Below are 15,041 nucleotides of genomic sequence, written 5' to 3'. Positions count from 1 at the left end.
GCTCTAGGTTCCTGCAATGCTGCGTGCAAACAGGCGCCACTAAAAAAGAATGTAAATGAGGGTGCTATTCATTATTTACGGCTGGCACCTTGCCATCCCCTCCTCCTCTGGGCGATGCCTGCCTGTAGGAACAGGAAAAGCATCTGATGAGAGCAGGGCCATCCTGGAGGAGTCAAGCCATTGCAAAGCAGCTTCTTACATTTCGCAGAGGATCCTGCAGGCTCAGCATTTCTGGCCCACGGAAGAGCTGAGCTTTTCACTTTCTTCCTAACAAAGCACTAGAGTTTCTTGGCCTCATGTCTGTACCAAGGGTGTTCATTTACAACCTAACCTGAAAAAGCTGGCTAGCTGCTCTCATCCCATTCATTGCTGAGGTCCTTGGCCCCATGCCTGGGTTTTAGCCCAGGCAAAGAAGAAAGAAAAAGAGAGGTTGGGAGAATGATCAGTCTATATGGAGGAGACTTACAAGCAAGTTCTAGACTAAACTGGCCAGAAGTTGCACCCAAAGAAGAGCTCACTTCTTTGGGTGAGTGCCTACAGATCTTATGCTATGTAATGAAATGTTTCACAAGTTTGTATCATCTCTCCCTAGCTGATATTAAGCTACGTGAGGGCATAAAACATACATTATACTTATTCCGAATTTCTCCAAGTGCCAGTCTAACACAGTGTCCAGAAAGTCATCACTAAACCCTAAACATGGTTTTTAACTCTTTCGTATAATTTTTATGTTGACTATAAAATGCATAACTTAGCATTTTGAATTGAATCAAATTTAGCTGAGCACAAACAGCAAAAAGTGACCATTCTTACTTCTGGGGTTGACACAGTGCAGCTCTGTGTCCAGCATCAAACCGTCAGGTTCCTTTTCAGTCTCATCTGAGAGACATTTCCTTTCAATATTGCAATCCCTATTCTTTAAAAAAACTTAAGATTTTACCATTTGACATTATATTTATGTATCAAATAACACGTGTACCCCATAGATATAATTATGTCTGTATGCCATCTTCTCGAATATGGAAAACTTTTTCTTGCCTAATAATACAAAATGTGCTGGCTACTAGGATTGGTTTCAACCCTTTGATTGCAAATGACAAAACTTCCAACTTTGTCAGAAAAGGGGGGATGGATTTGTTGGTTTCTGAATTCGAACTATGAAAAGGGCAGGGATGAGGCTAGACTAAGGGTGAGCTGAGGCCATTCTCACTGCAGTCCTCTTTCTCTTCTTTGTATCTGTCTAAATATTTGCTTCAACTTCTCTGAACAATTGACCTCACACAATGGAAATATGGCTACAGGTGGTCTAGGCTTATATCTTTCTAGCCACATGGACAAGAATTAAAAACCAAACCAAACAAAAACCCTGCTCTTCTCCAGCAGTTTCAATTAGAAAAAGGAGGGACCCTAATTGGCCTTACGTAAGTTATGTGCCCATTCCTGGGCTACTCATGTAACCAGGGGAGAGTAAATGATGATTGGCTCAGACTCAGTCATGTGTCCATCTCTGTGGCCCAGGAAAGAGAACCATGAAGCATCCACCAGTATTGGCTGAAATCTAAATAAAGCTGTTTCCAAAAGATAAGATGTGCTGTTACCAGGAGAAGGCAAGAAAGGGGTCTGGGTAAACTAATCATATATTCTCCATATTACTTCTGGAGGAAAAAAAGCTATGCAAGGCCATGCGAATTTTTATTATTTCAGATATTTGCAGCAATAAACTAGTTAACTTCTACCAGCTTGGAAAAGTGAAGGCGAGAATTTGTCTTCTGAAAGCATTTTTAATCTTTCCCCAAACAACTTTTCAGAAATTGAGAAAGCTTGCCATCCCAGTTAATGATACCTCATTTCTATTATATTTTGATTGTGTGTTTGTTTTTACCTTAATTAAAATTATATATGCAAACAGTTTAAAAAACCATGTAGTTCTACAAGGGCTATTTATAATGGAAAACAGTCGTTCTCCCGCAACCTTCCCTCCACTCTAGCAAAGACTTTTAACTATTTATTTTGGTATTTACCTCTTGTAGTGAATTCTTATAATTTTATATTGCCTCAGCATCCATTTTGTTTTCTATTTTGTTTTTTGGTTTTTTGTTTGTTTGTTTTATTTTTATTTTTTATTTTTGTCACCCAGGCTGGAGTGCAATGGCATGATCTTGGCTCATTGCAACCTCTGCCTCCCAGGTTCAAGTGATTCTCCTGCCTCAGCCTCCCAAGTAGCTGGGATTACAGGCGTGAGCCACCACGCCCAATTTCAGCATCCTTTTGAATGTAAGTTGGACATTCTCACACCAGAGACAGGGCTTAGTCACCCTTGATACAGTTTCCTGTTCTCTACCTCTTCCCAGTTCCTCAATGTGGTGGATCCAAATATCTCCCTTATACTACCAACTCCTGGTGACCACCTCCCTATGGGACAGCCAGATACAACCTACCTGACTTGCTCCACTGACCCTTCCACCCCACATGACTGCAAAGATATGCCACAGTGACCAGTTTTCAGTTATAATGTGACCCCGGGGAATTAATTTGTGCTGGTTGCTCTAAACACACCAATTAGAACTCCCCAAGAAAAACCAACCCAGGTAACACCTGAAACCCCAGCACTGGCTTTGGCCCACAGATCTCTTGCTCTTTCTCTTTTGCTCCCCACCTGCTAGTTGAGCTTGAGTGTCCTGGATGCCTCCCCACTTCTCCCACCACCCATTGGCCCCACTAGGCATGCTTCCATCTTCCCTCTGGGATCTGTAAGTAATGAATTGCCTGTTATTTCATGTGATTTGTTCTGCTCCCACTTCTGTGTCTCATGTAACTGACACACCAGAGCTTCTTTTCCAGTTAGGGCTCTTCTAGAGAATGGCTATCTTGGTAGGAATAAACTGGACATAGGTAAAAAAGCCACCAGGTTGTTGACACTGGTGTCTGCCATCAGACACTTGGGCATTAGGTCACTGCCAGGATAAAGAAGTATCCCTTAAAAGGAACATTGTAATCATCCATGACCAAATCCCTAGAGCCCCATCAGGGTAGGGCTAGAGTTCATTGCCACTCTCATGAGAGAGACCTCAGGACCAAATTAGAAAAAATAATAATAATATAACACCTTCATATTTCTAATAGCAAGTAAAAAATTGCTCTTTTGAGTTTTTATTTTTAGGCATTACCTATTGGTTTTCCCTACTGAAAACATGTATTTAGCTCTCTTTCTGCCCCTATTTCCCAACACACACAGACCATACATGGGCATACATCCCATGACTCTATTCCCCCAACATTTTAATCATAATTTTGGTTTTATCCTTATTCAATGTTTACATTATGATTATGTGAATGATATATTTGGCTTAGCAATTCAATATATCAGAATAATTTTTTATTTCTCATGTTTTTGTTTTCTCTAGAGTTCATACTTACCTAGTTTTCTTGTTTTGCTTTGTTTTCTCATTTGCTTTGTTTTTTATGAACTCTTGCTACATCATCTTCAGACTCTTTCCTGATTTCCTAATTTTCCTTTCAATATACTCAAATATTACCAGTTCTCTCTTTTGCAATTATCTCTTTCTGAACTCTCTGACCTCCTCCAATCTTCTGGTTGCTCTCTTGGTCTGTTACACAGATTCATCCAGAAGTCTCCCTTTACTATCATCCTGAAAATTGTCTTCACACCCCTATTATAAAAAATTCCCTTTCTCTGAGATGCTATATCTTCATAATTGCATTGGTCAGGGTTCTCTAGAGGAACGGAACTAATAGGATATATATGTATATCCCATAATATAGGAGAGTTCATTAAGTATTAACTCACATGATTGCAAGGTCCCACAATAGGCTGTCTGTAAGCTGAGGAGCAAGGAAAGCCAGTCTGAGTCCCAAAACTGAAAAACTTAGAGTCTGATGTTGGAGGGCAGGAAGGGTCCAGCACAGGAGAAAGATATAGGCTGGGAGGCTAGGCCAGTCTAATCTTTTCACGTTTTCCTGCCTGCTTTGTATTCTAGCTGTGCTGGCAGCTGATTAGATGGTGCCCACTCAGATTAAGGGTGGGTCTGCCTTTCCCAGCCCACTGACTCAAATGTTAATCTCCTTTGGCAACACCCTAACAGACACACCCAGGATTAATACTTCGCATCCTTCAGTCCAATCAAGTTGGCACTCAGTATTAACTATTACAATAATCATTTATTTACTTCTTTGTTTTGATAGAACACTTCTTTCATTTTTTTATGAGAAAAAGCTACACAAGAGGTAAAATACTTGAGGCCATACATGTCTGAAAAAGGTTATTCAACCCTTACACTTAGTTGATATTTTGGCTGGGTATCAAATTCTAGGTTGGAGAGCATACACAATGTCCAAAGTGACTCAGATTTCTGATTCTTTGAATACAACCTTCCTTCAGCTCCCTGGAAGCTTCTAGGACCTTTCCTTGTTCCTCACTGTTCATATATATTACTATCAGGTGATGTATTAGTCTATTCTCACATTGCTATAAAGAAATACCTGAGACTGGGTAATTTATAAAGAAAAGAGGTTTACTTTGGATCATGGTTCCACAGGCTGTACAGGAAGTATGGGAACATCTGTTTCTGGGGAGGCCTCAGGAAACTTACAGTCATGTAAGTTTACAGAAGGTAAAGGGGAAGCAGGCCCATCTTACATGGCGAGAGCAGGAGAAAGAGAAGGGGGAGGTACCACACACTTTTAAACAACCAGATCTCATGATAACTCTATCATAAGAACAGAACCAGGGGGATGGTGCTAAACCATGAGAAACTGCCCCCATGGTTCAATTCTCTCCCACTAGGTTCTGCCTCCAACATTGGGGATGACATTTCAACATGATATTTGGGTGAGGACACAGATCCAAACTGTATCAGGTGAGTTGGTATGGATCTACTTTCATCCATTTTGCTAGGCACTTGGTGGTTGTTTTCATGCTGAAAACTCATGTCCTTCAAGTCTAAGAAATATTCTTGAATGATTTATCTGATAATTTTCTCAATTCTCTATTTCAGGAATTTGTGTTATTCAGGTGTTAGACTTCTTAATCTGACCTAATTTTCTTATATTTTTATCCTAGTTTACATTTCTTTGCTATCTGATTCTATCTAGTTTCTAGAAGATTCCCTCAATCTTATTTTCCAAATTTTATATGGAGCTTCTGATTCGTGTCACTTTTTCCCAAGACCCCTCTAGTTTTTGTTCTGATTTTTTTTTTTTTTGAGACAGAGTCTCGCTCTGTTGGCCAGGCTGGAGTGCAGTGGCACGATCTCAGCTCACTGCAAGCTCCACCTCCTGGGTTTATGCCATTCTCCTGCCTTAGCCTCCCGAGTAGCTGGGACTACAGGCACCCGCCACCACACCCAGCTAATTTATTTGTATTTTTAGTGGAAGCGGGGTTTCACCATGTTAGCCAGGATGGTCTCGATCTCCTGACCTCATGATCTGCCTGCCTCGGCCTCCCAAAGTGCTGGGATTCCAGCCATGAGCCACTGTGCCCAGCCTTCTGATTATTTCTTTATTATAGCATTCTATTCTTGCTTTGTGAACACAAAATCATCTCTTATCCTACTTTTTTTCTTCTCTCTGAATTGTTTCTATTTTCTCAAAAAAATTTTTTTTCTTTTCTTAGGTGTTTGTATTTCCTTTCAGAGGGAAGATATCCTCACATGTCTAGTGATCCTTAACTGTCTGTTCACATTTAAGTCTACAGCACTAAAAATCTGACTGGAAGTTCTGATATATGAGTTGGGTTGCCAACTCTGGGTCTTACCCCAGGTGATCTGGCTGGATTGTTTCATAGGACAACCCCCAGTGTTAATACGGGATCTTTTCTCCTGGACTAGTCAGATTCATCAGATACTACATTCCTAATCACATACCTGGAAGTAGAAACTGGCTGCCAGCATTTTGGAAGTCAATTGAGAGAAGACCAGCTTCTCAAATTCAGATAATGCCCCTCTTTTCAGTATGATATCCCCATCCTCTTACCTTCGTGGTGCCGTTAGTTCAGATAATAAACCTCAAAACTCTCTGTTACACTGAGGGAGGGGCAATCATCCAGTCATTCCAACTGGGGGAAGGAACAGAGGATGTAACTCTGTGCTGTCCAATAAAATAAGCCTAGCCACTGTAGCTATGTACTTTACATACATTTACATAAAGTACAATTTAAAATTCAGTTCCTCAGTTGCACTAAGGAAATAGCCACATTTCAAGTGCTCAATAACCACATGTGACTGGTAGCTATTGTATTGGACAGTGCAGATATACAGTGTCTTCATCATTGCCAAAAGTTCTATTCAACAATGCAGGTCGAATTGCTTCTCAAATACTCTTTTCAACCAATGCTTATGTTTCAGCCCTACATTCACTGCCACTTCCAGAAATATCTGGTATCACCAATTCATGCTGGAGGTTTTGAGGTGTAAATCTGGATGATATATTGGCTTTTCCTGCCAGAGTGGAAACTCCACAAAAATCAGTGATCTTGGTTTTGTTCATTGATGAAATCCAAGGACTTAGAAGAGTGCCTGGCACATAGTAGGTACTCCATAAATATTTGTGGAATGTTGAATAAATGGCTTATTTGAGAACCAAATGAAATCTATAGCTTAAGGGATTCCATCCATAGGGGGTCTGTAGTGAATATCTGTTATTCATGTCAGCTGCCCATATCTGAACCCTTTTACTATTCTTGGGGAGCTCCATACCTGGGGAGTCAGAGCCTTCTCCACCATTGGAGGAGATACTCACTTTCTCAGCTTCCCTTGCAGTCAGGATGCAGGAACAGGTCAAGCTTTATACCTGACCTAGACCCAGAATTAGAAGCTAGTGACCCAAAGAACTGGGGATGGCCTACGATCCCTCTGGCTGAAGCATCAGCATTGCTGTGCTTTCACTGATCAGTTCTGCAGCCAAACTGGAGGAACCGTTTCTGGCTGCAGAGACGGCTCCAAGCCCATTCTCAAATCCTACCCAATATCCTTTTAACTGATCCCTTTTCTGGGTTCAGAGAAGCAAAGTTAGTTTCTGTGACTAGCAAATAAGAATTCAGACTGATAAGGAATTCAGACAAGCCATGTTAGGAACCTCTGAATTAGACACAGAATAGTATAAGAAACATATAACCCAACATTTTAAACAAAGAAAACAAACAAAGAAATTTTCTAAAATTTACCTAATGATTTTCAAGGAAATTTTGGCAAAACTTCTACAAGATTATTTTAACAGAACTTTTTCTCAACCTTAATGCTAGAAGTTAGTATAGACTCACAGTCTAATAGTGTAAAGGTTTTTTTTTAATGCCAGGAAAACCTTAAAAGAGTTTACATTGTAAGTTGGAGGTATTCTTGGCCATTTTCTTGATTTAGAAAAAATATGGACAAATTTCAATGTCCCACATTACAAAAATAAAATTGTGACTAGATATCATCAATGCTTACTAAATAAGAGAAGGAAACCATCACTAGAGGTTATCCACAGAACTCAGTTATGAGGGAAGCTTACTTTATGTACATGTGGGTTTCAATTGCTCAACTTTTGAGCCAAGAGAAAGGCCTGAAAATAAACAATAATTACTTTATTACTATAATAATGTTATTACCTTCAGTAAAAAATAAATAAACTACTTTTATCAAAAATTTATTTTGACTAATTTCTGTTCTTGGGATTCTGAATGTTCTAGCTTCTCTCTTATACGTCAAAAAACAATTTGGAGAAAAGGGACGTATGAATAGCCTGAAAATATCTCCCCTAAATATTTATTAATTACTATAGTGATTTTAGTATATGTCCACAAATTCTCTGATACTCCTCACTTCAGGAAGTGGAGTTTAATTTTCTTCTGCTTGAGTGTAGGCCGGTCTTAGAGACTCAAGTCTAATGAATAAAGTACAGAAAGGGAAAAAATGTAATTTTATAGTGGAGCGATCAGGCAGACACCATCTTAGCCAAGTGATCACAGGTAACACCACAGTGATCAGTCATTTTATTTCATATCCCCTCGCATGATATGATAAGGGGACTCACATCTGTGGTCTTCTTTCCAAACCAGTATAGTTATGGGAAAATGTCAGACAAACCCAAATTGAGAGACATTCTGCAAAATACCTAAACAATATCCTTTAAAGGGACCAAGGTCATGAAAAACAAGGAGACTGAGAAACTCACCAATTGGAGGAGCCTAAGGAGACAAAACAACTATGTCTACGCAGCATGGTATTCTAGTTTGAATTCTGGAAAGAAAAAGGACGTTGGTATAAAGATTGGTGAAATCAGAATAAAGTCTATAGTTAAAATAGTGTTGCACCAATGGGAATTGCTTAGTTTTCGTAAGTGTTCCATGGTTATGTAAGATGTTGTTAACATTAGTGAATGGTGGCCGGGCATGGTGACTCACACCTGCAATCCCAGCACTTTGGGAGGCCAAGTCAGGAGGATCACCTGAGTTCGGGAGTTCAAGACTAGCCTGACCAACATGGAGCAACCCCATCTCTACTAAAAATATAAAATTAGCCAGGCGTGGTGGCACATGCTTGTAATCCCAGCTACTCAGTAGGCTGAGGCAGGAGAATTGCTTGAACCCGGGAGGCGGAGGTTGTAGTGAGCCGAGATCACTCCATTGCACTCCAGCCTGGGCAACAAGAGCAAAACCCCATCTCCAAAAAAAACAAAATAGTGAAAGTCGAGTGAAGGGTATACAGAAACTCCCCATAATATCCTTGCAACTCTTCTGTGAGTATAAAATTATTTCAAAATAAATAGGTGTTTTAAAGAACCAGTTTATTAAATAAGGCTTGGATAACAGAGGGAATACTTAAAATACTGGTTTATGGAGAGGCATTTCAAAGAACCTGATTAAATTCATGTCTCATCTAAATTTATAACCTGCATTTGAACAGGGCTTAGCAGTGCTTGGCTACTCAGAAGGTCCGTCTCTGTCGCTCTCTCTCTCATTGTAGCATTGTAAATTTGTGATCTTTCACAACCATTCTAGCAGCAGTAGACTCTCCTCTGTTAAAGACCTATATACTGCAAGCTCCAGAAGAAGACTGACAAAAAACGCACATTCCAAGGCAGCTTAACGCCCCAAGATCTATCCTCTCAGCAATCTATCATTACAACTCAATGGCTCCTTTGGGATCAGAATATCAGTTTCTAAAGGATAGTTGGGACCCATTTCACTCCGAAGGTTCTACCTGCTTCAGCCATAATTGTAACTGGGTCTTCCAAGAATCCTTTTTTAAAGTGGTATAAGACATTAGCACTGTATCATTCCTGTCATTATTATTATTAAAATACATCTTTTGATGCCAAGTCTACAGGCCCATTCTACAGGCTACAGTTGGGGTGGAAAGAGTGCTTGCTTTGACTTTATTTCCCAGAACAATTGATAGACAAAGGCTGTCACAACATGCTCTTTGTGGTCCTACCTTCATTTAATAAGTATGTATGGAGCAATTGTGCTTGGCCATTCATTGTCCTAGGTGCTAGTGATACCAAGATAACAAAAAAGATATGACCCCTGGTACAACTACTTTGGGAAACATTTAGAAATGCCTCATAAAGGAGAATCTGCTGACGCATTGTACCTAGATGTCTCACTTCTAGCTTTATCTATCCTATTGCCAATCTTGCATATGTGGCAGAAGTTATGGGTAACAATGTTCATAGAAGCCTTGTTCATAATTGCAAAACCTAGAAACAAGTCATCAACAATAGATTCAGTAAATAAAATATAATGTATTCACAAAGTGGGATTTATACAACCATGAAAAAATGAATGAACCGTAGCAACACATATCAACAGAATAAATCTCATAAACATAATAATGAAAAGAAAGAAGCAAGTCAGAAATGAATATAAACAGAACAATTCCATTTATATAAAGTTCAGAACCAGACCAAATTAAACAATTTAGTGCCATGGGATACATACTTAGGTGGCATTTTTTAAAACTGTAAAGAAAAGCAGGTTAATAATTAACATGAAATTCAGGATAATAGTTATTACCCATGGGGGTAGAGAGGCAGAAGAGATCAGAAAAGAACACAGGGAATATCTGGATAATTAACAAAGTCCTATGTCTAAGGCCTGGGTGATGAACACATATGTGCTTGATTTTGAGGTCATGATTTTTTAAACTGCACATATACATTTAAACAATCTCTTGTATATGTCTATATTCATTAAAATAGGTTTAAAATGTGCTAAAGTGAAAATCAAAGTACAAATATTGCAATAATAATAATGGTATGTGGCAGCCTTTCCTCCAAGCACCTGTCAAAAATAGATGCAATACATATACACCGTGGAATACTATGCAGCCATAAAAAAGGATGAGTTCATGTCCTTTGCACTGACATGGATGAAGCTGGAAACCATCATTCTAAGCAAACTGTCACAAGGACAGAAAAGCAAACAGTGCATGTTCTCACTCATAGGTGGGAGTTGAACAATGAGAACACATGGACACAGGGCAGGGAACATCACACACCGGGGCCTGTCAGGGGTGGGAAGCTGGGGGAGGGATAGCATTAGGAGAAATACCTAACGTAAATAACAAGCTGATGGGTGCAGCAAACCAACATGGCACATGTATACCTATGTAACAAACCTGCACATTGTGTACATGTACCCTAGAACTTAAAGTATAACAATAAAAAAACACAAAATAAAATAGGTGCAATAAGGCCAGGAGCAGTGGCTCACACCTGTAATCCCAGCACTTTGGGAGGCCGAGGCGGGCAGATCACCTGAGGTTGGGGGTTCGAGACCAGCCTGACCAACATGGAGAAACCCCGTCTCTACTAAAAACACAAAATTAGCTGAGCATGGTGGCACATGCCTGTATCCAAGCTACTCGGGAGGCTGAGGCAGGAAAATCACTTGAACCCGGGAGGCAGAGGTTGTAGGAGCCCAGATCACCCCATTGCACTTCAGCCTGGACAACAAGAGCAAAACTCTGTCTCCAAAAAAAAAAAAAAAAAAAAAAATAGGTGCAATATAGTGTCGCCTGTGCTATAACATTTTTATATACCAAGTCAAAAGGAGGGAGCAGTCAGGGAAGAATCCAAAGAGGAGGTGACCCTTGAGCTGAGAATAGTTATCCAGACAGAGCACAGTAAAAAGAATATGAGGAAATGAATTGCACAAAGGCCCAGAAAGTTAAGGGAATATATCACATTTGGGAAAGTTAAAATAATGTTTTCTAACTTGTCTTGGGAAACCAGTAGATAGATACAGCTAGAGAGGTAGGCAAGGGAAGATTAGTAAAAATACTGTACTCTTCCTAAAAGTAGAGTTTGGACTTGATTCTGGGAAGCAATGAGGTTGATCCATCATAGCAATGCTTGATCTGTTCTAGGAGTTTGGGGCAGGACTGCTGATCCAGAGTGAGACCAGAGACAGAAAGAACTGACAGGAGACCACCGCAATCCACATAAGAAATGCAGTAGCTTGAACCAGGGCAGGGGCTGTGGGGACGAGGAAGGGAGAGAGTCTAGAGAGACTTGAGGTACAATCAACAATATTTAGTGAGTAGCTGGATGTGGAGGTAAGGAGGAGGAAGGGGTCTAAGATGATTTTCAAGAATCTGTTTTGGATCAATAGTCTTCACTCAGAGGGCAGAGCAGGGATATTGGTAAAGAGGGTTTTTCCTCCATCCTGGAGAAGTAGGAGAGAGATAATGAGTCCAAGTTCATCTCTAATGACTAGTTGGCATTGAAGTTGTACAGATGCTTCTAGCTTTCTGATGCGCATTGGCCTATACCCAGAGTGGAGAGAAGGAAAATTAAAGGAGAAAACGCCAGCTGTTTGTCTCTTTATGTACACTGTGGAAAGAGACAGAATCCCGTAGGAACAGTGCAGTTCTCAGGTTGTCTCTAGTCGTAGGTATTGATGTCATCCTTGATCACCAGGGTCAATCAGAGCATGGGGCAGCAAACCACGGAAGAGATGGCACAAGCCTCATTGTTACCAGGAGAGAAGTGGTGGTCTTACTGGGTACAACAATGCAATTGTTTTTCTCATGAAGTGTCAAATTACATTGACCAAATTATGGTCTTGATTTTGTGTATCTTTAATAAATGCAAAAGTATGGAGAATCCATAGGCACTTGGAGTAAATCCTTCAGTTCAGCTTTGATGGATGATGTCAATTTAGGACTTGCAATATAGCTATTATCATTCATTCAACCTCACCCCCCTCCAAAAATTAAAGCATCTCATCCCTATTATAAGGACTTGGAATGGTTTCCCAGCCCTGTGGGTTGTTTTTTGGTGGGAAGATGGGCAGAGAGGGGGAGGGCTGCAACACTGGCTGCCTGGGGATAGCAAGGTCAGAAGAGAGGGAGCAAGCAGCTGCTAATATGGTACCTAAGGCTCAAGGATCCTGAGCCTGCATTTTGCCCACTAGCATCAGGACAAAGCAGCTGGAATTAGACATGCCTATCTTCATGTCATTTTTTGAAGTTTAACATATTAGCTGTATAAAAATAATTTGGGATGTGATATAGTTTAGATGTATGTCCCTGTTCAAATCACATATTAAAATGTATGCTCAGTGTTGGAGGTAGGGCCTGGTGGGAAGTGAATGGATCATGGGGGTAGATTTCTCAAGAATGGTTTAACACCATGAATTGGTTTAGCACTGTCCTCATAATAGTGAGTGAGTTCTCATGAGATGCGCTCATTTAAATGTATGTGTCACCTCCCCCCTCCCTCTCTCTTGCTCCTGCTTTCACCATGCATATTAGTCCATTCTTGCATTACTATAAATAACTGCCTGAAACTAGGTAATTTATAAAGAAAAGAAGTTTAATTGGCTCACAGTTCTGCAGACTGTACAGGAGGCATGGCTGGGGAAGCCTTAGGAAATTTACAATCATGGCGGAAGGTGAGGAGGAAAGAGGCATGTCGTACATGGCCAGAGCAGGAGGAATAGAGAGATGGAAGAGATACTACACAATTTTAAACAACCAGCTCTTATGAGAACTCACTAGCATGAAAACAGCAAGGGGAAGTCCGACCCCATGATCTAATCACCTCCCACCAGGCCCCTGCTCCAACACTAGGGCCTACAATTGGACATGAAATTTGGGCAGGGACACAAATCCAAACCATATCATTATGTGAGATGTATCTGCTCCTGCTTTGCCTTCCACCTTGAGTAAAAGCTCCCTGAGGCCTCCCAGAAGCAGAGGTCACCATGCTTTCTGTTCAGCCTGCAGAACTGTGAGCCAATTAAACCTCTCTTCTTATAAATTACCCAGTCTCACATATTTCTTTATAGCAACGTGAGAATGGACTAATACAGGGTGTGAAAAAAAAAAAACAGAATTTGGGTAAAGAAATGTTTGCATTTACTCTAAATACTGGGAACTAATAAAAGAAACGGAGAAGTTAAGAAGCTAGAGTGAGCAGATCAAAGTAAAATGATTTTCCCTGATCCCCATCCAGCCCTAGATTCAATAAAATCTTTGAAGAATTGGGGTGCAGAAAGACTGAGGATGCTGAGGAGGAAGGGAGGTTCTAACGATGAGGCCCATGAGTTCTTTACACACTTGCATACACACACAGTTGCACATATATTCTTTTCCCTACATTATCGGAACACATGGCCATCTATCTACAAGAGAATTTTCTTTTTACCAGGCATCCCACTCCCTCAAATAAAGCCTGCATCGAAACATCTCCCACTTCTGCCAATTGTGGAAAGACTACTTTTTTTTTTTTTTTTTTTTTTTTGGTTTGACATCTTGAATGTACTACAGTGCAGGTGCACTTCAGGAAAAAGGAACATGCCAGCATTTATGGGGCAGGGGGAGGAGAGGATATTAAACAAGCCTGGGACAATAAACCAGATAAATTTCACCCACCACCTAGTTGTGTCTGGGGCCAGCCCAGAATATAGTAATGCTGTTACCAAAGAACTCTACATAAGTAATGTCCTTTAATGATTGCAGTAAACCTCTGTTAACTGCATTATTCCTATTTTACAGACCAGGAAACAAGCTCAAGTGTTGTTAAGTCCAGAACTTGGCCATGATCAGCAAGTAAGAGTTAGAAGCAGGACTCAAACCCAGACAGCCTGTCAACTGGCCACCAAACATAATTATCATGCCTGCTTGGTTTCATACCCTCGGAGGTCAAGATGTTCATACCCACAGAGAACGGGGGAGAGAACACCAGGTGCATCCAGATAAATCAAGACAATGGCGGAACAGAAGATATTTCCAGTGCTCTAGGAAAAAAATACTTTCACTTAACCTGAACACTGAGTTGCAATGCAGAAGCATGTTGGGAGTGGGGGATTAACTCAGAGGAAAAGCTCCCAAGCCATCAGTAGTCAAACTTGAGAAGCCAGACTCTCCTGGGAACAGGGCATATTTGAGAAGCCATCTGTTCTCAGAACTAAAGAGCATACACGGACAGAAATAGGTCTAGCATCAACTAGATTTACTGGAATCAGTACTAAGCTTCAGAACTCAAAAATATCGGACAATAGAATCAATGACCTTCCCTGTATTAGTCCATTTTTCACACTGCTGATAAAGACATACCAGAGACCAGGCATCACAAAAGAGAGAGGTTTATTGGACTTACAGTTCCACGTGGCTGGGGAGGCCCCACAATCATGGTGGAAGGTGAAAGGCACGTCTCACATGGTGGCAGACAAGAGAAGAGAATAAGAGCCAAGCAAAATGGGTTTCCCCTGATAAAACCATCAGATCTCATGAGACTTATTCACTACCACGAGAACAGTATGAAGGAAACCACCCCCATGATTCAATTTTCTCCCACCAGGTCCCTCCCTCAACACATGGGAATTTTGGGCATACAATTCAAGATGAGATTCGGGTGGGGACACAGCTAAGCCATATCATTCCCAAACCTGCTTTCTTCCATGATTGGGAGTAGAAAGAATGTTCCACTAGGATCTAGAAGATTGGGTTCAAATTCTTGTTCAATTGTTTTCTGGCTGTGTATTTTTAAGCATGTAGCTAAACCTCTCTGAGACACAAATATGGCAATTAAAA

This window comes from Trachypithecus francoisi, unplaced genomic scaffold (genome assembly GCF_009764315.1).
Source record: "Trachypithecus francoisi isolate TF-2019V2 unplaced genomic scaffold, Tfra_2.0 Lachesis_group3, whole genome shotgun sequence".
NCBI classification, from domain to species: domain Eukaryota; kingdom Metazoa; phylum Chordata; class Mammalia; order Primates; family Cercopithecidae; genus Trachypithecus; species Trachypithecus francoisi.
The sequence above is the reverse complement of the archived record's forward strand: the minus strand, read 5'-3'. Positions refer to the sequence as shown.